The sequence below is a fragment of the Acomys minous genome (assembly GCF_964271855.1).
Source record: "Acomys minous genome assembly, chromosome: 18".
In the NCBI taxonomy this organism is placed as follows: domain Eukaryota; kingdom Metazoa; phylum Chordata; class Mammalia; order Rodentia; family Muridae; genus Acomys; species Acomys minous.
The window spans coordinates 33,138,225-33,164,493 of NC_140501.1; the positions used below are offsets into that span (position 1 = coordinate 33,138,225).

Below are 26,269 nucleotides of genomic sequence, written 5' to 3' on the forward strand. Positions count from 1 at the left end.
TTTTCACTGCCTCAGGCAAAACCTTCAAAATAATAACATTTGAACCAATATACTATCATTGTGTCAAATGTATGGGAAATTCAGGAAATTGTAACATGGACAACGATGTTTTTAGAATGTTGAAGCACACGCACACACATACACACACACACACACACACACACACACACACACGGTCACATGGTCACAAATACACTCCTATGTACACATTAATGTTTAACAGAGAAAACGATCCCAAGAGGTCAGCCATGAACACATATACATATGTGGATCCATCAAGTTGTCCTTATGTATGTATCAATAATAATTAGAGAAAAGGAGGTCATTAATTTTAAGAAGTAAAAAAAGACTTGGGGGAAGTTGGAAGGCAGCAAGGGAGGAATAGAGCAATATAAATACAGTACACGTGTATGCAATTCTCCAAAAACAAAAAGTTAAAGGTAAAATTAAAATAAATATTTCTAGTCCAACAACCTGTAGCTTAGGAGACTGTAGGCCATAGGAGAGAACTTACTTTCATTATGGCATTAAAAGAAAGTCGTATCAAACAGACTATGAATGACTTCTTGCTTTGCTAATAGATTAATGCATCTCTCAACTCCAGGGAACCTTCTATTTGCAGTAGGTGGTGATTAACATAGAGTCTCACCACAGGCCATGATCTGTGGAAAAGAATAAAGAATGCCTAGTCCTAAATGGATAGCCTATATTGCCCTATAGATAAATATAGAGCCTCTCCCTTCCAAGGTCCAGGATCACTGTAGAAGTTGAAAAGACCATTATAAGAAAAGGTAGTGAATGAATGTAAGGAAATAGCGCCCTTGGAAACAAGAGCATCCCTGCACATTTGATATCACAGTGGTTCTCTTAGCGTGCACAAACCCATACAACCTCAAGTCAGTTCAAATGCCAGCAGGGTGAGGGGAAGTGGACAGGAAGTCCCACCCCCGTTGCCCAGGAGCTTTAGTCAGCTGTTCACTTCTGGGAGAGGAAGAGTTGTTTTTGTTTTTTTTGTTTAGCAGGAGGTGTTTATTTGTTTTTAACAGCGTTGCTACTGGTAGAAACAGGCTCTATTGGAAAGCACACATCCATGAATATATGGACAGCACAAATAGGCCTTGTTGGGTGAGAAAAGGGAGAGAGAAATAAGGTTGGGCAAGTAGGGCAGGAGAAGTGGGTCTAGGAGGAGTTGGGAAAATAATGTGGTTAGAACTCACTATATAAAATTATCGACGAGCTAATAAAAACTAGAAGAGGAAAAGAGCGTTAGAAACAAGACAAATAAAAGTGTTATTCTAGAAATACTTTTCATATGTAAGAAGTTGTTTTTTTTTCTAATATTTTCAGTGTTTTTACTTCCTAGGCCATGATAAGCTTAAAAACATATTTTCAAAACCACTAACCCATAGTCACAGTTTACTGTAAGAGAGCATGAAGCTTCTTTACTTTTCCCACCTCATCATTAAATTACACAGACTGCCAGCGTCTCCACCGGTGCCTCCGACATCTCCCACGCTCCCAAATTTCTGAGTTTTTCCTTCTCTTTATCTTGATGCAGCCCACATACAAAACCTGTAGGCATGCGAATGGATGCTGTCCATCCCCTTTAACTACAACTTCGCATTTTTCCTACAAGCAACCTAATTCCTTTCATATGTGCAGCCATCTCTTTTTCCTTTGTTGTTCATCTTGGTTTCTTAACATATTCTAAAGTAGAGAATGAACAGTGTTTTATAAGATGCTGGAATATAAGAAAATAAGGAGGACATATTAATTTTAAAACAGAAAAATAATTTTAATTTAAATTTATTTTTAAATGCATTTCCTTTAGATTCCGTTCATAGTCTCCTCCCTCATTTCCTTCCAGTCTCACCCTCCCCCCCTTTCCCCCCCTTATATGCCCACCCCGTAGTTCTCAGTGTAAGCTATAAATCATAACTTCAAGCTTTACTTACCTAGTGGAATGAACTGCTAATTTTTAAAACACATGTCCATATCACAGCAAGTGTTCTGAGGCACACACACTGTGTGTGCAGGTTACAAAGGTGCACTCAGTTCTTACTTCACTAACCCAACAAGGAGGTTACAATTCGTGTGGAAACATGGAAGGAGTTCAGTGTCTTGCTGGAAACAGAGAGACGGTGAATAAGAAAGTAAGGAATAAGGTGGCCTTTCCTCAGTTCTCAGGAAATTGTTGATGCAGAAGATAAGGATGTCAATACCTCTACAAACTCCAGGGATTAGTATTACAGATTGAATTTTGTCTTCTCCGAGAGAGGGAGTCCAGCTGTAACTCCAATTACCTCAATATGTGACCTGCTTCTCAAACAGTGTCTGTGGAGGCAACCAAGTTAAAAGGAAATCATGAGGGCGGCCCCTAACCCAGTACAGGCTGTAGCCTTTTAGAAAGAGGATGTTTTAACATGGAGATGGATATAAATATGAGGAAAAATATGAAACATCGGGAGATGATGGTTATGTTGTTAGACGATGTGTTTACAAGCCTTGCAAGCCATGCAAAATGTAGCCGGAAAATACAAGCACACTAAGGAGGACTCATTTTAACCAATTCCTTGATTTCACATTTCAAGCCTCCAGACCCAAAAAAAACAGTGGGTTTCCGCTGTTTTAATCCACCCAGACCTTGGTACATTATTTGCACTAGCCCTAAGAAATTAATAAAGTAAGTACAGGATGAGATTGAAGTATTATAGCAAAGGAGACTGCAACAAGATGCTCAAAATAATGTGAAGGACATTCACATTAGTAGTAGCTGAGATTTCTTGGCTCAGTTGTTTGTGATATATATATATTATTCAGATTACATCCTTATTGTTACCATCTCACTTCTAACTCCTGTTCCCACCCTCTCTCTTTTGCCCTATTCCCCTCCCTTAGACCTGAAAGAAGGGGACGCCCTCTACCACCATATGACCACAACCTATCATCTCCATTGCCTGCTTCCCCTTCTTCTGTGCACCTCAGGCCCTCCTCACCAAGGAGAAGTGGTCAAATTGGGGGCCCCAGAATTCATGTCAGAGGCAGTCCCTGCTCTCCCCACAACCCTGGAGAGTGAGCTGTTCATTGGCTATATTTGAACAGGTGCCATCTAGGTTTAATGGATGCATTGCCTTTGATTGGTACAACAGTTTGTGGGGGATGCCTGGGTCCAGATCTGCTAGCCTTGATGGTCTCCTCGAGGGGCTCAAAGAATAGATAAAGAAACTGTGGTACATTTACACAATGGAATACTACTCAGCTTTTAAAAATAAGGAGGAAACCTTGACATTTGCAGGCAAATAGGTGAAACTAGAAATCATCATCCTGATTGAGGTAAGACAGACAGGAGTGGTATAAACTCACTTATAAGTGGATGTTAGCCCAACATAGATGTCTTCTGAGAGTTTCCACTCAGCGGGGGATCAGGACAAATGCTAGACTCACTGCTAGACTCCTGGTGTGGAAACAGGGGGAAGGGCCCAGTGCTAATTTTTAATACATTAATAATAATGCAAGTAATAAATTTTCTTTTATCCAAAATTAATTGTCTGGTTATTACTAATATATAACTGTGCTGAATAGTTTCCTCAACTTCACATAAGCTATACTCATCTGGGAGGAGGGGACCGCAACTAGGAAAATGACTCCATAAAATTGGGTTGCAGGCAATCTTGTAAGGCATTTTGCTAATTAATGATTTATGCGGAAGGGCCTGCTCATTGTGCCGTCGCTGGGTTGGTGGTCCTGGATTCTATGAGAAAGCAGGCTCAGCAAGCCATGAGGGGCAAGATACTAAGCAGAACACCTCATTGGCTTTTACATCAGCTCCTACAACCAAGCGTCCATCAAATTTAAAGCCTAACAAACAACAGAAACTCAGGTAGGAATTCATGTGCCTAGAATCAAGTAGCCTGGAGCTACAGATTGAAACTCCAACACAGACTTCTTGAGTGATGTTTTCCCCATACACACTGTTGTCATCCTCTCATGCACACAAGTCTATTAGGCTCTTGTTCTCCAAGCACTTTACACCCACAACACAGCACTTGGTTTGGGGTTTTTATTGGGGGGCGGGAGGTTGGGGATTTTTGTTAATTTTTTTAATTTTTTACATACACATTTATATTATTACACATATATACAATACACTAGCTATAGCAAGAGCCATGACACAATCAGGAATTATATAAATGTTACATTCCTAGCGTTTTTGGCTGTTTGTATTTGACAGCCTTGAAGAAAACATCTTTCTTATTTTGGTGCCTCTAAAATACTGAATGTAAACCAATATCTATCATATTTCATCATTAACTGAAAATATTTATCTAGACCCAAAAGCATCTTTATCTCTAAGCAACTAAGCTTAATTGTAAAACTAAACTATCTGATCTTCAACCCCATCACAGACAGGAATAAAATTGACTACCTGAGTATACCTGGAGTACAGATTAGCTCTTTCCAAAATGAGAAAATGACAGTTTGCTGCCTGAACAGTCATGTAAAACTCTCTATAACATTGGAGCATCATGTTCAGCCTTCTAGACCAATGTATCTGACAGACATACTCATGAGGCAGAAACTATTGAGGACTTGCTTATCCTGTCTTGGCCGAGTTTGTCCATCGACTCTGCCTGCTTCCAAGCTTGACCTTTTTTAGCCAGAATTCTGCATGTGGTAGAAATGAGGACATTCTTCCCAGTGGCTTCTTTGCCACATTTGAAGCCATCTCCATAAAGAGGTTCTTTGATGGTCATCATCCACTTTGAGGTAGGCTGGGTATTGCCAGGAGTTAATCTGTCTCATTGTCAGGGAATCTTTAAAATAGTAAAAACATTTTAAATGCCATATTCTCTATGTCTCTGAGGTATTTGAAGACATTGTCTAACTATTTTGCCTTATCTTTCTATACAATCATATCTGTTGTTCCTAGGATGTATATTCTTGTGATAAAAATAGACTGGTAATTTATATGACCATGATTTGATGAACAACAATTAACTTCTCTAACTTATTTATCCTAAACAGCCTTCAATAGCACGTTCAAAGATTGGAAATAAACCTTGTATTATAATTAAGTTATAAGGGTATAATACCTCATATTAGAGTAGAAATATATATGATGTGTGTGAAGAATAAGCTTACATTTGAATCCTATACCACTGTTTCTAAAATTAAACTGATTTACACCCATATAAAAACTATATACAAGTGAATCAAAAATAGCACTGAGTGAAAATTGAGACATTAAATTGAGGAATAGATTCACTAATCTACTCTTTGTTCTATCTTCTTTATATATTTGTATATTCCTTTCTTTCTTTTAAAGCCCCATCTCCAAATGTATGAATGGGAGACAAAGGAAAAGACAGATTTCCTGGGCCCAACCTTGTTTTCTCTCTAAAAAAAAAAGAAGACCAATAATAACTTGTAACTAACTCCCATTGAAAATAGCTCTTTAGTTCTGCTCAAACTATGGCACCAACCAAGGAAAATACGTGCAGTCAGCATCAAACCCCTACCCAGATCTAGCCAAGGGACAGGACATTCTCCACACTTAAGTGGAGAATGGGGACTGACTTTCACACGAACTCTGTCCCCTTGATGGGGAGGCCTGAAGGCACTCAGAGGAAGGATAGCAGGCTAATAAGAAGAGACTTGATACCATAGCATCATATTCAGGGGGAGGAGGTCCCCATCAGTCACAGTCATAGGGAAGGGGAATGGGGTGAAAGCAGGAGGAGGGAGGAATGGGAGGATGCACGGGATGGGATAGCAATTGAGATGTAATATAAATGATTTTATTTTTCAATAAAAAAATACATTAAAAAGGGAAAAAAAGAAAATAGCCCTTTATAGCCCAATAAAGCAACCAAAAACCTACCCAACCCTCCAAAAGGAAATGGGCATTATTCTCTTAGAATTTCTTCCAGCTGATTTGGGATGAATAATACATTTGTAGGGGCCCAAATAAAATTGAGGAAATGGTTAAACAAGCTAGGAATATGATTTGTGGTCTAGTTTCTAAATGCTGAGAAATTCCATGCTTAATTAGAGTCCTGTGTGGCATAGTCTGAAATGTTGGACCAACTGGGATTGGAAGCTTTCTTCAAAGGTGTCCTAGGAGATGTCTTTTTCTGGTGAGGAACAGCAATTGAAGCACTTGGTTCTGGAACATGAAGGATGCAGGATTTCAGTGTCCAGCATGCTGAAAGGAATGCATCCTGTTAGGTCTGATCCAGTGTCAGTGTCCAGTTCTTTGGTTCTGAAAACATATAATTTCTCACAAGCATTATGCAGTCCTAAAATTATAAATGTATATGGTATGCGAGATGTACAGAACAATTAAGGCTGGTTTTCTATTCTTTCTATGAGCAGAAAAAAAGACATCTGTAAATCTTCATTCATGCCATACTAAGAATGGCATCTGATAATAATTCGTGGGGGGGTTCTGTAGCCAACAAGAAGCATTGTCTATGCCTAGACTTTCATGTATCAGCCAGTCCCAGAGCTAGTCCCATGTAGTGAGATTAGCAATATAAGTTACCTGCTTGTTCTACAGTTTAAGCTCTTCACATCCTGATTGTATCCCCCTCCCTCATCCCCTCCTGATGCCCATCCCTCTCATCCACTCTCCCTCCCTCCCCTAGTCCTCAAAATGGGGAGCTCTCCTCCCCTAACATCTGACCTCAGCCTATCAAGTCTCATCTATACTACCTGTAGCCTCTTCCTCTGTAGCCTGACAAGGCCACCCCACCAGGGGGAAGTGATCAAAGTTTGGTGGCTAGATTACATGGCCAAAGTAGTTCTTACTCTCCTCATGGTGAGGCCCACAAGGAGACTGTGCTACTACATCTGATCAGAGGGTTTAAGCCCACATCATACAAGGTCCTTGGTTGATGTTTCAGTTTCTGTATTGCATTGTAGTTATCCTGTATTATGTGGTTAATATCTGCTTATGAGTGAGTATATACCATGTGTGCCTTTCTGGGTCTGGGTTTCCTGACTCAGAATGATCTTTTCTAGTTCCATCCATTTCAAGATTTCCTCGTTTTTAATAGCTGAATAGTATTCTATTGTGTAAATGTACTACAATCTCTTTATCCATTCTTCAGTTGAGAGACATCTAGGTTGCTTACAGATTCTGGTTATTACAAATAAAACTGCTATGAACATAGTTGAGCAAATGTCTTTGATATATGGTGCAGCTAATGTGGATTATTTCCAGTGCTAAGACTCAGCTCTGACTGTCCATTCCCAGTCCCAGATCTGGGCAGTAAGAGCCTGGAGCTGCATGGATAGCCCACAGTCATTCCCAAGATGGCAGCTAATGTGGGTGTCCCTCTGGATTTTTCTGTGGGTTAGCTGGGTGGCCAGGGTCGGACCCATCCATGCTCCACATAATGTGGATACCTCTCACCTGGGAAACAGCAGCACTGGTGTTTGTAGCTCTCAGTTTGGCCTTTAGGTTGCTGTGCAGTCCTGGTTGTCTTGCTAATCAGAAGCAGTGTGCAATAGGTGCTGCCATCTTGGATCCCTTGATGATATGGTTCTTAAGGTGAACACTGTTTATGTACATTATTGTGATATGATATAGTAATATGAGTTTTATATGAGTTTTAGTATTCAGATGAGTTTAAAATTTTATATATATATATAATATATATATATATTATACTAAAATACTTCTTGTAACATTTATAGTGGCTCTGAGTAGCAGGCTTATTGTTTCTGGTTGAGAATAAGACCTTTGCTGAATTTATTGGCTGTAATACAGTCTTCAAAAACCAATGGTAATCTCTGCCCTGTACCTATTGGATTTATAATTCACACCCAGTTTTCAGCATGGCTATTTACAGTGCTTGTGTTATGGCTGTAAAGTTCTTGGAAAATAAGAGCCTAATAGGCTTGTGTGCATGAGAGAATGCCAACAATGTGTCCTGGGAAAAGGCCTAAAAACATCAATCAAGATGTCTGTGTTGAAGTTCCAAATCTGTAGCTCCTGGTTGCTTGATTCCAGGTATATGAAAACCTATACCTAAGTTTCTGCTGTTTATTAAAATATAATGTATTAGAAACCACTACCAGACATGGAGGAAGGGTAAAGTGAAATCACCTCTTAAAGAGCTTGTCAAACATTAATTTTCTTCATTTGCATGATGCTTTAAGATTTTGTCATTTTAGCATGTCTAGTGGAGTCCTATTCTCTATATCCTCTTCCTGCAAAATGACATCATTTGCCAGTTTCTATCATCTCTTCTAAACTTTGATAGTCCTTTGTTGGTTAAATGTATCAGTTAATGAAAATGAGCTATATTTGTAGCTCATACATTGCTCTGGGGAGTTATAGATGGGCACCATCTCCCACAGCTCACTAACTCACTCAGATATCTTATGAACAGCCAACATATAGTCCACAGAGATCTCTTCCTGCCATTAATGCTACTGTCCTGTACTCTGTCCTCTTCATGAATGGTCTCCTCTAGAAAAAGTCTCTTAATACAGCAGGTGCATAACTGAGCTTTTTCTATGTATCCATAATTGGACATCTAAGGGCAGGTGCAGACCCTGCATGAGCTTACACTACAGTGACCATCTCCAAGTTCACCTAGGCCCTTGGTAATCTTACCCAGATAGCAGGAAAGGATTTCTGGGTACCAAGATCATATATATTAAAGAAATCCTGCATCATGCATAGTTAAAACAGTTTTCTACTGAAAAACCTCTTTACATTTAGTGAGCATCATCTTCAGAAAAGGGGTAGGGGACTATGAATGAACAACTATTCATGAACTAATTTGCCCATGTAACCCTTTTCCATGCAACACACCATCAAAAAAAATTCTGCCCAGAACAAAACTTGATTAGCTTTCATTTAGCCGATCTAAGACATCTGTGACTTTGGACAGAGCTTAGGGGCCTTATTTTATGCTCATCCCAAGGAGCAATTCAGATTTCAGATGCAAAATTTTCTTTATATCAAATAGCCTTGATAGTTTTGCCAAGCTGATTGAACCCAATTATTTTCTTTTTAGGACTATGAAGTTGTTATCTCTATTTACAATGAAGCAAATGGCCCAGAGAAGCCAAACATTTACTCAGGGGACAAAAAGAATGAACTGGTAAAAATGAGAACTTAAGTTAAGTCACGTAATAACCAGACCAGTATTAGAATTCCATTTTAAAATTCTGATATTTAGAATTATTATCTTGAAAGAAAGACAAGTAAATGAATACTCCAAGGAAAGATCACTCAATTGTATTGAGTCAAACGTTGATTTAAACAAAAGAGGAATTAAAAGTTACAGACCTCTTCAAAGAAAGCCAAGTTTGTTTTGTTCTGTTTTAAGAAGTACAATCTGAGATAGCACCAGATAGATTTCCAAAGTGGCTGTACTAGTTTGCATTCCCACCAGCAATGAAGGAGTCTTCCTCTCTCCCCACATCCTCGCCAACATGTGGTGTCGCTTGAATTTTTGATCTTAGCCATTCTGATGGGTGTAAGATGGAATCTCAGAGTTGTTTTGATTTGCATTTCCCTCATGACTAAGGAGGTTGAGCATTTCTTTAAGTGTTTCTCAGCCATTTGATATTCGTCCGTTGAGAATTCTCTGTTTAGTTCCGTGCCCCATTTCTCAATTGGGTTATTTGGTTTGGTGGTGTTTAATTTCTTGAGTTGTTTATATATTTTGGATATTAGACATCCCATTGAGACTCTGGATGAGAGAAGCATGGGAGAATAGCAAAGTAGAAGGATCCAGAGGGTCCTAGAAACCTACAAGTAGAACATTATGGTAGGCAGATTTGGGCCCAGGGGTCCTGCTCAAACTAAGGCACCAGCCAAGGACAATACAGGCTGTAAACTTTAAATCCCTACCCAGATCTAGCCAATGGTCAGAACAGTCTCCACAGTTGAGTGGAGAGTGGGAGATGACTTTCTCATTTACTCTGGTGCCTCACATTTGACCATGTCCCCTGGAGGGGGAGACCTGGTGGCACTCAGAGGAAGGACAGCAGGTTACCGAGAAGAGACCTGATACCCTATGAGTATATACAGGGGGAGGAAATCTCCCTCAGGAACAGTCATAGGGGAGGGGAATAAGGGGAAAATAAGAGGGAGGGAAGAAGGGGAGGATACAAGGGATGGGATAACCATTGAGATGTAACAAGAATAAATTAATAAAACATGTCAAAATGGCAAAAAAAAGTACAATCACATAGGTAAACTTTGTAATATATTTTCATGGTTACCTTAGAATAACTAACAATAAAAATACTGACTATTTTATGCAGTCTTTTAAGTTTATAAAAAATAAAGAACTCTTCCCTGAGAATTTTATATGATTAATTTTAAAGGAGGTTTTGAATCATAAAGTTCACTTCAACCTTGACTATTTCTGTACAACAGCAGTACTAATGGTGCAGGTCACCAACATTTGTGCAGGATTTACTATGTGTCATACACCATAGTGAGAGCTTTACAAGTGTATCTTATTTAAGCCTCACTGCCAATCCCCCAGGTAAAGTGCTATTATTATCCCTCCCAAATTGTCTTTCCAACTCACAAGCAAAGTTATATTCAAAACTCTGATCATTGGGTTTCAGTAACCAATTTCTTTTTTTTTTCCATGAAGCTTTATATATTTATTATTTGTCTTCAAATATGCATATGCAATTTAATAAGTTTTAACAATCAACTTGGAGAGTTGGCAGGACTATATCCTGCAGTGACCAATTTCTAATTGACAAACTGCAGTGATTTAGGAATAGCAAAGGTATACTAAATGTAAGGAATAGCATTAGTATATTAGGACAAATACTTGACTTGCATTATAACATAATGATAATGTACATATACAACCACTCCAGGAAGACTTAATAAAATAGGTTGAAACATTTTATAAATGGGCTGAGCAAACCATTCTTAAATAACAAGGAGACTATAACATCACCTGTTTGTTGACATGACTAATGAAATTACAGAGCCAACTCACCCTTACAGACAATATCATATCAATACCTCTTCGCTTCCATCCATAATTGGCCTTGCATTTCTTTCCTGAACAAATAGGAAAGTGGCAAGTTTTAAGATGATCCAAAACCTTGTCAGGGGGTACCTGTGGGGTTTACATTAATGTATTATGTCTGTCTTTCCTGTGCTCCTCTGTCTGCAACCCATATATATGACTGTGCAAGTTTCTTTCAAACTTTAGCATCTATGTTCCCTCCAGGAAAGTAAACTTCCCTGAAGTGTAAGGTTACAATTCTTCTATGGATACCTTAGGGCCCTGAGCTCCCAAATTGCCAATTAGTATGCTGCTGATGAGATATAATGTCCTGCATGAGTTACTGTTCCAAAGAGGCAGCAAGGTGTTTTTTACTCACCTTGAGGGCTGGCTGGTAGCAGCTCTCTGTCTAAGAACCAATGCACCATTGTGAAATATGTATCCTAAGAGTAAACGTGGTTTCACTCACCTTTGTCTAAATCTGCCACAAACCTACACATGGAAAATGAAATAAACCACAGTGTATTCATGAGGGAAAGTGACATTATCTGAAGGGAACTAATTGGAAAACTTTTATTTGATCTGAAAATACCCTGAAGATGACATTTATCAAAAAATGTGTGTCCTGGGTAGTTATATACGGCAGTCTCCAAACAGTGAGCAGTTAATTCACTGCCTTATCTTCCTAAACCCACTAATCCTTTCCCTCATATTTTACTTTCTATGGAGTCATATAATGAATTATGAGACTGTGAAGTTACATGTCCAATACAGCGGCCAGTGCTACAAAGTGCATTTGTGGAGGCATGGAGAATTCTCCCATAGATCACCTCACCACCATCCCTCAATATACGAGGACCTTCCTCCTAGCACAATTCTGTGTCCCTCATCCCACAGACTTCAACTCTGCAGATTGCATCCTGACCTCATGCCATCCCTCATCACACACATGGATGAAGGGCACCATTTACCCTGAACTTCAAGGTGAGCGAATTTTAAGGCACAATTAATTGCTCTTAAGAGATGTGCTTGTTGTAATGCCAGAATCTTTAGGTTGGTTCATAACATTAACCCTCACAATAACTTACTGTCAAGTTAGAGTCAGGCCATAAATGTATCAAGTGACTTCACCAGGTTATACTTTCTGCTCACTCAGCAAATCATTATGGATTCATTTCTGTGCTACATTGGAGCTACAGCAGTGCTTTAGAGAGTGTGGGCTTCCTCTCTCAAGTCTTCTGATTTAAATAAATATGCGTGAGAAAGATTGCAAATTTTATATACACTCTCTTTATACCCTAGCAACAGAATTGAGAATATCTGAACTGGTATGCAGAAAGTTGCACTTTCTTTGTCTTGGGCCTATGTTTTGTTGTTCCTCGGGAGTGTTAATTGAATACCATAGCCTGTCCCCTTTGGGCAATGATAATCATTGATTAAGTATATTGCATTTATTACTGGTTTTCTGGATTCTGTGAGGCACTCAACATAGCTCTGAACTTAAATTACAACAACCCAGTGAAACTAATATTATATACTACTTGCTTATTTAATAAATGAGGCAGCTGAGGGAAGAAAGTTTACTGCACTTGTCCAAAAACATACAGTTAATAAATGGGAGAAATAGGACTGGATCCAGGGCAATTTAATTTCAGAGGTCATATGTTCAACCACTTCTTTAACCTGCCTATTTCTTTTCTATATCTTTATAATTATGATATTCTCAACATAATTCTAATCATTCACCACATACATCCCTTTGGTTAGCCAACAAATATGAGTGGAGAACTTCCTTGAAATAAGGCACTGAAAAGTCATAAACACGAAAATGGAAAGGCATCGCCCCTACCCACCAGAGAATATAAAGTCAACCTTAGAAAGATGAATTTTAAAAAAGCCAAGATGATACAAAGTAGACAACCTGAAGGTAAAGTCAGCTGGTAGCAGGCAACTAGATTCAGTTAAGACTCATGAGTAGAAAAAAAAACATATGGGTCCACGAAAGAGAAGGAACATCGTCTTGTATGCTGCCTTAGACATCTCACTTCTGTCGCTAGGGTATGATGATAATGTAATGAAATTTGAGGATGATGATCATGGTGATGGTAATGGTGATGATAATGATGATGATGATGATGATGGCGACAACAACAATTATACATTTTATACAACAATTATACATTAACAGAGACAACACCAACCTACATACAAGCTTGAGGGGAAATGAGAACAGTTGTCCTCTGGTTTTAACTGCCCATTCCTGAAGGGCACTCAGAAGTTAGAAAGTCGGGGTCTCTGAGTCAGAGTGATGCACAGAGATAGTATATATCATGTTCCTGAAAAGCCATAACCCAGTGGCTTATGAGCCCTAGCTGTAGTAGAATAAGATGAGAGAGGCAGGTGAAGAAGAACCCTTGAGTTATATATAAGGGCGTATGCCTTCCACACCAAGAAAACAAAAAACCCCCAAGGAAATGAAGACTTTTAAACAAAATATTGAGATGATCAACCGTGTTTTAGGGCAATAAGTTTGATTCTGTCTCTTCTAACATTTTCAGATCATCTAACCCAATTCTATATTTAAGCACACACAACTTTGCTTATCAACTATGGAGAACTTCACCAGTAACTTCTCAGAATAGCAGCCCATGGCAAGGATATTTTCTCAAAATATTTCAATATGTTAAATTTTATTCTGGACTTCAAACCCTTTTCTTCATGTTTTTCCCCTTTGATTTCACAAAGCACAAGCAAAATATGAAATTGAGGAGAGTAAGAAAATACTACTTTGAATATGATGAATGGAATGTTAATGCTGTTCTCTAAGAATATTTTTCTTTTCAGAAAAAAAAATATTAAGTGGATAACAAAAAAATGCCAAAAGGCAAAACCTAGTAATTGAATTCAGTTCAATCACTTAAATTGTATGTACAATTCAAACATCTATGCTGGTTTAACTTCACTCTCTCGCTTTCTCTCTACTTTAAGCTTTAGAACAATAATACTGAACCTTTTAAGCATATAGAGACCACTTTTATACAGTTTAGTAACTATATTTTCTTGTACTTTGTATGTATCATGAAGACACAGGAGTGTATGAAATGTACCTTCTTGCAGGTAAATTTGTATCTTAATAAAACACTAAAATACTGTCTCTATCAATAAAATAATTAAAAACTTAAAATCACTTTGAAGCCCTTCCCATGGCTATCTTCACATCCTTCTCCCTGGTCCCAGGAGTAGTTACGAGTTAACGATTCTGTTGCAGTCTGAGCAGGAACAACACTTCCATGGGAATTTGAAAAAATATAACTGAATTTGGCTAACTAAAACTTTGTATAAATGAAGAAAAGCAGGTTGTCTTCCACACAGCTCTTTGATATCAAATAATAAGGTGTGTGCATAATTTAAAGGTATTAACTAGCCAATGCCCACTGCGGACCCACGGAAGAGAAAGGACTATCTGAAAGAGACTGTTGCACATTGTTTCTAGTTAAATAATTTCTAAAAAGGCATGTACAGAAGATGAAAGTCTTTCACATATACGTCCAAGTCCCTATTCCTGAAGAAACCATGAACTTCATATACAGGACTCTGAAGATTCAAAATGGATCTGACCCTGAAATCCTCCTCCCTGAGGAATAACTTGCATTGTCCAGGAAGTGTTATGCACACAAACAAGGGAGGGAAGTAACCAATAGTTCTACCTGCCCTTGAATCCTATGAACCAGATCAGCAAACGTTTCCTTTAGTTGTTATCGAAGTATCTGAGTAACCAACAGCTATCTAATTGGACTTAAGGCCAACTCAACAAGAGGGAGACCATGACTGGTACTGTAAAAGGACACAACTAGCTGAGGTTAGTGGAATCTTGGATCTTGGAGGATAACCTACTATCACTATTTTAGCAAACCAGCATAATTCCTTAATTGCATTCTAAATACCCACCCTTGTTCTCACATATAATGATAGCTGTCATTCCCCTCGTCAAAGAAGCTTCTCTGTGCAAGAAAACCATAATTGGTCAAGATGCAGCTAACAACTGATCATGGAGTTCTCAGCCCCAATGGATATCTATAACACCAATCTCCTGCACCTAAGGCCCAAAGAAAATTACAGAAGAGGCTAAAACAAAGAAAGTATAAGAGCCAGAGTACTAGGAAATAACTATGAGATTGTGTCGCAGTTGATGAGAATGAAGCTTTACTCATGATACCTCAACAATATGACTGCCTAAACGAGACTTCAACGATGACAACAACTGCATACATTCTAACATATAAGGGGGAAATCTCAAAGGACCCCAGGCCCAGAAAAAGGACTACAAGGAACTAAGTGATGCTAACTTTTGTACAATCAGTCTTCCCCTAGGCATGATCTCATTTGGTTATCCAAATACAAGTGGGCACACAGGAAATTATATACAGTGGATGGACTCATCATGTGGTGTTTGTGTGTGTGTGTGTGTGTGTGTGTGTGTGTGTGTGTGTGTGTGTGTGTGTGTAGATAGATATATAGCTATATAACAAAGATAAAGAGTCAATGACTTTTAGAGGGAGTGATATGGCATAGATACTAGAGGGAGGAAAACTGAAATGGGGGAAATCATATAATTATATTTTAACAATGCCTTAGTTACTTTCCCGTTGCTGTTCTAGGACAGTGTGACTAAGGACACTTATAGAAGCAAATGTATTAGGGTATTACAGTTAAGAGAAGGTTAGAGTCTATGACCGACATGGCAGAAAGTATGGTAGCAGGCAGGCAGGCTTGATGCTGGAACATAGCTGAGCGCTCACAGCTTGAGACAACCATGAGGTAAAGAGAACACTAACTAGGAATAGTATGGGCTTTTGAAACCTCAAAGCCCACCTCCAGTGATAGACCTCCTCCAAGAAGGCTGTACCCCATAATCCTTGCCGAACAGCTCCAACAACCAAAAGCCAAGTAGTCAAATCTATGAGTTTATGGGGCCATTCTCATTCAAACAACCACTAATAATAATTTTTCAAGGCATATATGCAGCGCTACTACCAACTAGCTTAATGAGAGTAATGACACATAGAAATGGGGAGATTGTACCCTGAGACCTGTTCTAGCAGGAAGCAGTTTGAGATCATTCTTAGCTACATACATGTACCACTTTTTATGAGAACAGAAAACTAAGACAAGGCTCAAGGAAGCAAGAACCCAGAGAGTATGGCTGAGAATCATTGCAAATGTTCAGTCTTCGAAGATCTATTAGAAGGACTTTCAGTGTTTTCCTAGGTGCATTTCAGAAGTTCCATGTATTGCTTTTAGATTGAGAAGTCTTACAGTAGCTACTTTGTGTATGGTCCACCATTACATGTCAAGGATATGAGTGGAAGATAACTTCGCAGGCTTCTCTTCCATGTCTTTAAGATCAAAAAGGGAAATCATTTGAGGTGATATGCTTACGTCTTAGAGCTTCATTTACTCGAGGTCTAGGTTAGAAGATCCTAGACTTTAAGCTGATGCTATAATAAAATGAAAATGCATGTCTGCAGAGGGTGAGAGAATTTCTGCATGTCCTGGAGTCCAAAAGACATCCAGTGGTAAGCAGCTGCTAAGGGGATATCTACTGATTTCTGCCATTTGATATCAGTATCTTGTGTGGACAAAATTGAAGACTCTTGTTATTATTAACATGTGTCCACATAATGGACTTTACTGTAAGGGCTAGATGCTAAAACAGCAGTCACTTTCTACCTCAGCTGCTTTCGGTTTTCACTTCCCCTCTCTCAGTTTGCCCTGTGGGAAGACTAATTGTCTGTGGAGAGAACCATCAGTTGAGGATCTGCCAGCAACTATGTAAGTAAACTTGAAAACAGATCACACATAGCTAGTTTGAGTGAGATCGACTACTTGCCACCACTTGAAGGCAGCCTCATAAAAGAACTCCAGCCATACACACACAGCTAAAGTGAAGCCCATATTTATGAGCCAAAGATAATGTTTACTGAGTTTTGAGTTCTATTGCTACAATTTGGATTAATTTCTAATACAGGAAAAATAATTCAGATTTTTATTAAATGCAATATAAAATTAAAATGTACATATCTCAGATCTTTAGACAGTGCTGTTCTTGATTACATAGTTTCTCAGTGTGGATGGTTTGAAAGTTAGTGACTCTATCAGAATAATTGCAGAGTGTCTGAATAACTAGAGCTGAAAAGCTAAACTCTACAAAAAATTTATATCTTCAATCATATGTGCTTTTAAAAAAGACTGTTGCAGCATTAGTAATAGTGATAAGTGAATCATGTGTTTATATAGGTTTAAGAGTTGACAGCAACTTTACATTAAATGACGTCTTATTCTGAAAAATAACTATGAACTTGGATCTTATATTTTGAGTTTTCAGGGTGAATAAATTTATGGCAGAAAAGTTAAAAAGAACCACATTTATCTTTTAATAATTAGCAAAGTAGAACTTGAATATTTGCCACCTGATTCACCTGGATCATCACTCTCAAGCTTAATTTGTTTGGTACAGGATTGTAACAGTCTGTGGTTCTAGACATGAAAGAATGGTTTTCTGATGCTACATATTACTTAGTTTATTACAAATTTAAAACATGTTTGAAATTGGACTAGCTTATTTTGGTTAAAAGCTGACAAGTATATGGCTCTCTATTACATAAAAGCAAAATGAGCAGGTTTTATTAAACAAAATCAAATCAGAGCCATGATACTTTGCCTCTAATGCAAAATTTAAGGGATCTCAAAATATGAAATCTGATCTTATCTATCTTTATTTATTATTTTTCCTACTATTTTTTCTAAATTGCTCAGGCTCCAATTGGCTTCAACTTGCAGAAGGCATTTGAAAGTAATTTTCTGTAAAGGAGAAGAATGATCCAAATCATCCTCCACTTACAAACCAACATAAAATAGCATTCCATTCACAAGTTAAAATAGGCTTTGGAGACCCCATAGATTGTGAAGGGAGGATTTGAAAAAAATCAAAAACAGTAACAAAAGGGTAGAGAAGGAGGATTTAAAGAAAGATTTTAAGTAACTCTTAAATTTTTAGATGCCGGTAGTTTCAGAAGACAGAAAAATTCATAATGTGTGTGTGTTTTATATTTCCCATGCAATAAAGGCCTGTACTACTTATGTTAGTTTGTTAGTAGTAGCTTTGTGAGACTTTAAATATAACTGGATTTTTATGATAAACCTCCAAATTGATTATTATAAACAAAAACTGGCATGTCAAGTCTCCTAAGGATTTTCTTCACATTTTTCAAATTGAAGATTACATTAATGAGACTTTAGAAGCCCAGTGAAAAATCTAAAAATTCATGGCTAAGAGAGTTTGTTTATATTGCAATTTTAGTGGGCAAATTTGTACATTTTTCTTTGAATGTTTTTCTAAATAAGGGTATTTGCATAAAAATACAGTTTGCATGTTTACCAGATCATATGTTTCTCATTTTTTCCTCTGAAATCATAGTATTTCTTTGCAACATCTAGTCCTTTCCAGGGAGACAAAATCTGATGTCATAAACTGCCATTATGCTTTCAAGTGGACATTCAGCACAGGCACTGGAAAACTTTGGGGGTTTTTTTGTTGTTTTTTGTTTGTTTGTTTGTTTGTTTGTTTTTTGGTAAAACATCTTTGTTTACAAAAGGATTTCATAATATTTGATATAATAGTCAAATTCTAATCCTATTTTCTTCAGCAGATTTTCAATACAGTTAGCAATCCTAAAGACAGTATGCACGTTCTAATTCTATGGTTAACATCTTTTTAACATCTTCACGAAAGAACTTTAATTATTTCTTTATTTATTTTTAATTTATATATTCACTTTACATCCCATCATAGATCTCTCCCTCCTCTCTTCTCGGTCCCTCCCTCCTACCCTCTTCCTCTTCTTCTCAGAAAAGGGGAGCCACACACACACCAAACCACTCCAACACGTCAAACTGCATCAGGATTGAGCTTCTAATCCAATGAGGCCAGGCAAGGCAGACCAATTAGGGTGAAGTTCTGGAAAACAAGCAACACAGTCTTGTTTTCCATAGACAATACCCATTCAACTTACTAGGGGACACACATGAAGATCAAACTGTGCATAGGTTACATATGTGTAGGGGGCCTAGGTCCAGTCCATCAACGCTCTTTGGATGGTGCTTCTGCCTCTATATGCCCCATGGCTCTAGATTAGTTGACTCTGGTGGCCTTCTTGTCGTGCTCTCTCCTCTGGGTGCTTCTATAACCACCATCACCACCACATCCACCACCACCACGCTTACATAGGACTCCCTGAGCTCTGCCTAATGCTTGGCTGTGAGACTGAGCAGCATCTGATTCAATCAGCTTCTGGGTGAGGGCTATCTGAGGATGGTTATGCTGGGCTCCTTTCTATAAATATAGCAGAGTATCATTAATGGCACCAGGGGCTGGCTCTCTCCTATGGAGTGGGTCTCAGGTTGGGCCAGGCATTGGATGGACATTCCCTCAATCCTTACTCTATCTTTAGCTCTGCACATCTGGTAGGCAGGGTAAATTTTGGGCTGAAGGTTGTGTAAGTGGGCTGGTGTTCTCCTCCCATCACTAAGTCCTGCCTGGCTAGAAGATAGCACCCTCAATCTCATCCTCTGCTCAGCTAGAGACATCCCCATATCTTCCCTGGAGCTTACCATCTTACAGTCTCTAGCCTGTCTCAGTGTGAACTTTAATTCTTGATATTTGAAAAATATCACTTCCCTGTCATGGCTAAGGAGGAGTTTCAACTGTCAAACATGTTTTATTGAACATGACTTCAGAATCTTCAAATGATTATACATTCATTTTGTTGAAGTTGCAAGCATATAAATTGTACTTTACTCTCTTACACATTATTTTAAAATACACATCAAACCATACCAATACCATTCTTCAAACTTCAGCATCCCACAAGCACACTCAAAACAAATCTAACTTCCCTATAAGAATATGGCTTTATACTTTGGTCCCTTAGCACTTTGAACCATTTCTCCTCCATTTTCTTCCCCTGCCTCCTCTTATCCCCTTTCCTGCCCACATACATACATATATTTTGATATTAGAAGCCTGATCATATGGCAGTAATATTGAAATCATTTGTTATTCAATGGCTAGCTCTTTTTCAAGTCATTTGGCAAGTATCTTCTACAACAGAATGGGATTGTCCCTTTATTCCTTGGGTGTTTCTCCATTCTCAGGTAGTATACATGAACCTCTGCTGAACTTTCCGAACTAAGCTCAATTTAACTGGTTTGTTTCTCTACTTATCTCTCCCTACAAGAAGTAAATTCCTCAAAGCCTATGCCTTAAGGGCACAGAAAGTGAACAATGATGAGATATTCACTAACAAAATGGATAAAGGAAGGCTGGAATAAAAATAGATCTAATATACAATATCATGGCTTTAAAAGCACTGTTCAGATTTATTTAAGGAAATATCAAACTGCTGTAGAGAGCAAGAATAATCATATCACTTGATTTCTTCACACACCACCCACAGAATCAAGTAAGCAGAGCTCATAGAGGCTTGCAGAGACTGAGGCAGCAATCACAGAGCATACATATACCTATTTTGTTCTAGATCCTCTGCATATACCTATATTTGTGTAGCTTTGTAATCTTGTAGGACTCCTAAGAGTGTGAATGGGAGCTATCTCGGACACTTTTGCCTGCTCTTGAAACCCTTTTTTTTTTTTTCTCCTACTGAGTTGCTGGGTCCAGTCTTGATAAGGGTTTGTGCCTAGTCTTATTATAACTTGTTATGCCATGTTAAGTTGGACTGATATCCCTGAGAGATCTGCTTCTTTCTGAAGGGAAGTAGAGAAGTGGATCCTTGTGAGAGAGGAGGTAGGGAGGGAACAAGAAGCAGGGGGAGGAGGGAAAACTGTGGTTGGGATGTAAATATAAAATAATTATTTTTACATTCCCATACAACAAAAGAAATTACCAAGAATGAAGATACAATTTCCAGAATAGGAGAAAATATTTGTAAGTCATCCAATATTAGAGTAGCTAACAGAATATAAAAGGAATTCAAATGACACAATAATAAAAATTAAAGTTCCAGTTAAAATTTGTTTAAGTGGAGATTTCAAAAACAAAAAACAAAAAACAAAACAAAAACAAAAAACACCATCAACAACAACAACTACTACTACAACAACAAAAAAAAGTGTTTACAAAGGTTTGGGGAAAATGGCAATCATCCTCAAGGAGATCCAAGTCACAACTGTAATGGAATGTCATCATATACAAGTTGAATGGCTAATAAAAAAAAGAAAGGGATTTAAAAAGATTCAGCAAATTTCCCACATCCACATAGTAGGAATGTAGAATAATAGAGACCTCATTGACTATGGTACAGTCTTCAAACCATTAAGAAGTGATCTACTTTATGATCTAGCAATTCCACTACTGAGAATACATCCATTATAGCCTTGATTGCAACAGAGATGTCATGAAGTATATTGTCACAAATTCTCTTGTCCATGAAATTAAATGAATATGTTAAAGAGTCTCATGTTTAATACAGCACTACTCTCAATAGTCAAACTAGGAAATTGACTAAGATGTCAACTGGCAAGTGAGTAGTTAAAGAAAATAAGTTTAATGTGTATTACTTGGCCATAAAAAGAATGGTATTCTATGACTCAATAAGGCTGTACCCCTTAATCCTTGCCAAACAGCTCCAACAACCAAAAGCCAAGTAGTCAAATCTATGAGCTTATGGGGCCATTCTCATTCAAACAACCACTAATAATAATTTTTCAAAGAATATATGCAGCGCTACTACCAACTAGCTTAATAAGAGTAATGACACATAGAAATGGGGAGATTGTACCCTGAGAATTGTTCTAGCAGGAAGCAGTTTGAGATCATTCTTAGCTACATACATGTACCACTTTTTATGAGAACAGAAAACTAAGACAAGGCTCAAGGAAACAAGAACCCAGAGAGTATGGCTGAGAATCATTGCAAATGTTCAGTCTTTGAAGATCTATTAGAATGACTTTCAGTGTTTTCCTAGCTGCATTTCAGAAATTCCATGTATTGCTTTTAGATTGAAAAGTCTTACAGTAGTTACTTTGTGTATGGTCCACCATTACATGTCAAGGATATGAGTGGAAGATAACTTCGCAGGCTTCTCTTCCATTATCTTTAAGATCAAAAAGGGAAATCATTTGAGGTGATATGCTTAAGTCTTAGAGCTTCATTTACTCGAGGTTTAGGTTAGAAGATCCTAGACTTTAAGCTGATGCTATAATAAAATGAAAATGCATGTCTGCAGAGGGTGAGAGAATTTCTGCATGTCCTGGAGTCCAAAAGACATCCAGTGGTAAGAAATATGATTGGTTATTGTTTTTGTGATAATCTTCTGGCTATTGTAAAGAGAAGTTTCTGCAAGAACAACGCTTGAATAGGGAGGACACCAACAGACATGCTAAAATGTAATGGGGAAATCTCATGGACCCTCAACCAAGAGAGGAAATAAACTTATACATTAAAAAGTCAATATTTAGTTCATGATTCTGGGGGTCAATGTATCATGAGGTCATGACACTGGCAACTTAGAGAGTGGCTTCATTGTAATATCTGGAGATAAAGAGAGTCACTTGCATGCCAAAGCGGGTTGCACTGTATAACAACCATAGCTACTCACTCTCAAAAGCAGTATTCCCAGGAGACTGGACTCATTCCTTCCTGACAGCAGTCATGCATCTGTAAAGGTAGATTACACATAATAGAACTGACTTCCATTTGGTCCTATATATTTAACATTTTCACCACCATGTTGGTGCCCATGCTTGAACACCTGAAGTCAATGGACTTTGATCTTTAGTGTGTCTAAGAATCATGCAGATTCTTTGATAAAACACAAATGATGGAAGGCATGCCTTGGTTTCTGTAACACATTTTGGGAAGCCAAAAATGACCATTATAAGAGATTTTAATGGCATGCTAATTTTGCTACCATATTGCAGCACCTGCTGGGAAGATTGGGGCAGATGATATTTATGATTTCCTTCACATTTACACATTCTGTACATAATAAGGCAAAATATACTCTGTAGTTTTCTTACTGGAAGAGTAATTCTGCCAAAGCCATTTATCTGCCTAGAGAATATTTGTGTGCAGAAATTTCTGAGAGAAGTTTAATGTTGTCATCTGATAGCAGCTATTGTGTCTGTTTATATATGTCAGAGATGCATAAATTTCAGTTGAACTTTAGAAGGCTTGACTATGTGCAAGTCATTTAAAAGAAATATTCATCTGAATGGAGCCATCATGAAGTAATCTTTGGGATTTAAGATCCTGTTAAAGTAGCAAATATTGTCTTTTTCTAGATAAAATATTACAGTACTCCCCACTTATCTTCACAGGATATCTCTGCCACTCCTTATGGATGCCTGAAACCACTATGGATCAGACTTTTTCCTAGAACTCTAGAGCTATGGTTATTTACAAGTTAAGCACAGTAAAAAACCAGATTTAACACAGATAACAAGTTATAATGATAACAATATGGTATAAGAAGGTATGTGAATGTGGTGTGTGTCTGTGTGTGTGTCTGTGTGTGTGTGTGTGTGTGTGTGTGTATGTGTGTGTGTGTGTGTATGTAAGAATTATAAAGCAATGGGACCAGGGAACCTACTACAAAATCATATCTTCTAGCCATTACAAAGGTGCTGCATCCATAAAATTTCCTCAAAATGGTTGTTCAAATAAATCTGCATAATGACAGCACCAATTGACATGCCAACATGGACATAATAACTTCACAAGACTTTATTCCTAGATAAAGAACTATAGGTAATCAATGACTACTGAAAAAGGAAGTATCAATATTTTCCAGAAACAAGCTGATTGATAGGTTATGTTGTCCCAACTAGGCATCAGGCATCCCTAAGAACACACATACAAATTATAAATATGTATCAATACTACATGTATACAGTATATTTTATTATATTATAGTAATACAATAAATTATATATTATAAATGTACATTCATATATTTTTTAACTTGTATATTATTTATATATTATATAATTTTATATTTATTGATATATAAGAGGTGATAAATTTAGAGGAATGTGACAGCAGTTGTAAAAGAGGGAAAGATAGAAATGAAATATAAATATAGTTTTATATATTTCTATATGTATATATTTATAAATATATAAACATAGCACTCAATGAAATTCTCAAAAAAACAAATTCAATAAATAAGAGTATACGGCAAGACAAATCGAACACATTTTTAAAATGAAAGTAGAGAGAAAGTCGGATGGGTCTGGAAGGAGGGGTGAGTCTAAAAGGAGCTGGAATAAGGGGTGAATATTATCCAAATACACTGTATGAAATTCTCAAACAGTCATGAGAGGTATTAAAAGTATTATTTTTGAAAGAAAAATTCCATAATCCACACAATTTTCTTGATGTCGTTTGTTACAAATTTATTCAAATTAAGTCTATTTTAACTTTCCACTAGAATAAATCATGGTTTTCTCCTACTTAAAAAGTCCCCAAATTTTGATATTTCTATTTGCTGTGGTTTGCCTTTAAGACCCATAAAGGATGAAGGCACAGGAGGGCCTGTATCTTTGGGTGATGCTGATCCTTTGCTCTATCTTAATTCTTAGTTTCAGTTGGCTCTCTAACATATTATGTTCTCTCTCTCTCTCTCTCTCTCTCTCTCTCTCTCTCTCTCTCTCTCTCTCTCTCTCTCTCTCACTCACTCACTCAAACTTAAACTATATGTTCTTTTACCTGATTCTGGAGAAAATGCTTTTTCTTTGCTGTTTGTTTTCAGACAAGCTTTCTTTGTTTAGCCATGGCTGCCCTGGACTCGCTTTGTAGACCAGGCTGGCCCCAAAATCACAAAGATACACCTGCCTCTGCTTCTACCCCCCAGAGTGCTGGGATTACAGGCAAGCACAACCGTGCCCAGCAATGCTTCTTTATGGACCATGTCCATACCTAGAGTTTCTCCAATACTCCTTAAAGGCTCCTAAGATGCGGTGTCAGACAGCCCCCATTGCTTTAACAAAAGATGCGTGAGAAACAGGTGAGAAAAGGTTTGCAGATTCAAAGACTGCAGTGCATGGCATCTGAGTGGTGTCAGGGAGGAGACAGAGGATGATGGTGAGGTGAGGTGTAGCAGAGAGTGCTCAGCTGCCAGTGCCTGGGAAGAACTGATCACTTGTGAACAAACCTTCCCCCCAAGCTCATGAATCCAGTCATGAGGTCAGAGCCTTTATGATGCAATTACCCCTCAAAAGCCTCTCTTCTGAACACTGGTGCACTTGGGGTCCAAGCCTTCAACCAACGTATGCACTTTAGAGGGACATTTAGCATCCAAGGTGAAGAGTACATTGACAACATAAATCACCAAAAAGCAAAATTTGACATACACAATTTTTGTTAAAAATCAAAAGAACACAATTTTCTACTTATTCAAGGAAGTTGTCTCTTCTTCAATTACAAAGTGCAGACGGTAGCAAATGCTATAAGAAGGAACAGTAAGAGGACCGTTGAGACAGTTCCTTATTCTGAGATTGTCCTCTCCTTTATAGACCTTTACCTTCCTGTCTATAATTACAACATGCTCATTCTCTGAGGTTATTTTCTATGTTGGTCAAGCATCTAAATTTGAAAGGTAGAGTTTCTTATTTTCAAGACATGACATGCTACATAAGAATGGTTGATTGATGTTCCAGGAAGATAGTGTTTCCTCTGCGCTGATCTTTGTCATCTAATTTTGCCACCCAGAGTGTCAAGGCACTAAACTATTGTCAAGTCTCCTAAGGCTAATAAACATTTCCTTATCACAGGATTTATTTGTTTACAGTGTCTTAAATTATTAGATACCATAAGGATAACCCTTCATCTCTCTTATTGCCATGACCTTTCAGAATGAAGAGAGCTATAAAAATTAAAAAAAAAAAAACCTTCTGTTGCAGCATTTCAAATCTTTATGACAGCATCGTGCACTCAATTTTCTCAACAGCTTTCTGATTTCTTAATGATCATTCTTTTGTTTTATTTCCTCGATCTCATTTATTTTCAGCTTTGCAAGGCAGTGATTTTTTTCTGTCTCCCTAGATACAACATACCTCTCTCGACAAATTAAATAATATCTAATAAAATATTGAAAAAATAATATAGGAAAAGGCTGCCTGTTGCTAGGCAATCACCCTGCGTCTGTATTCTCACATAGCTCAGGAAAACACTGAGTGCAGCTGCTGCT

The 26,269-nt window shown here is 37.8% G+C and overlaps 1 long non-coding RNA gene across 1 annotated transcript; it reads right to left on the minus strand.

Annotated features, from left to right (window-relative positions):
- Nucleotides 1-10,963: 10,963 nt before the first annotated feature.
- LOC311589675 lies at nt 10,964-25,195 on the minus strand. Its single transcript, XR_014776614.1, has 3 exons — nt 24,790-25,195; nt 22,679-22,737; nt 10,964-11,056 (listed from the first exon to the last, which is right to left on the minus strand). It is a non-coding gene; the product is annotated as an uncharacterized lncRNA (long non-coding RNA).
- Nucleotides 25,196-26,269: the final 1,074 nt, after the last annotated feature.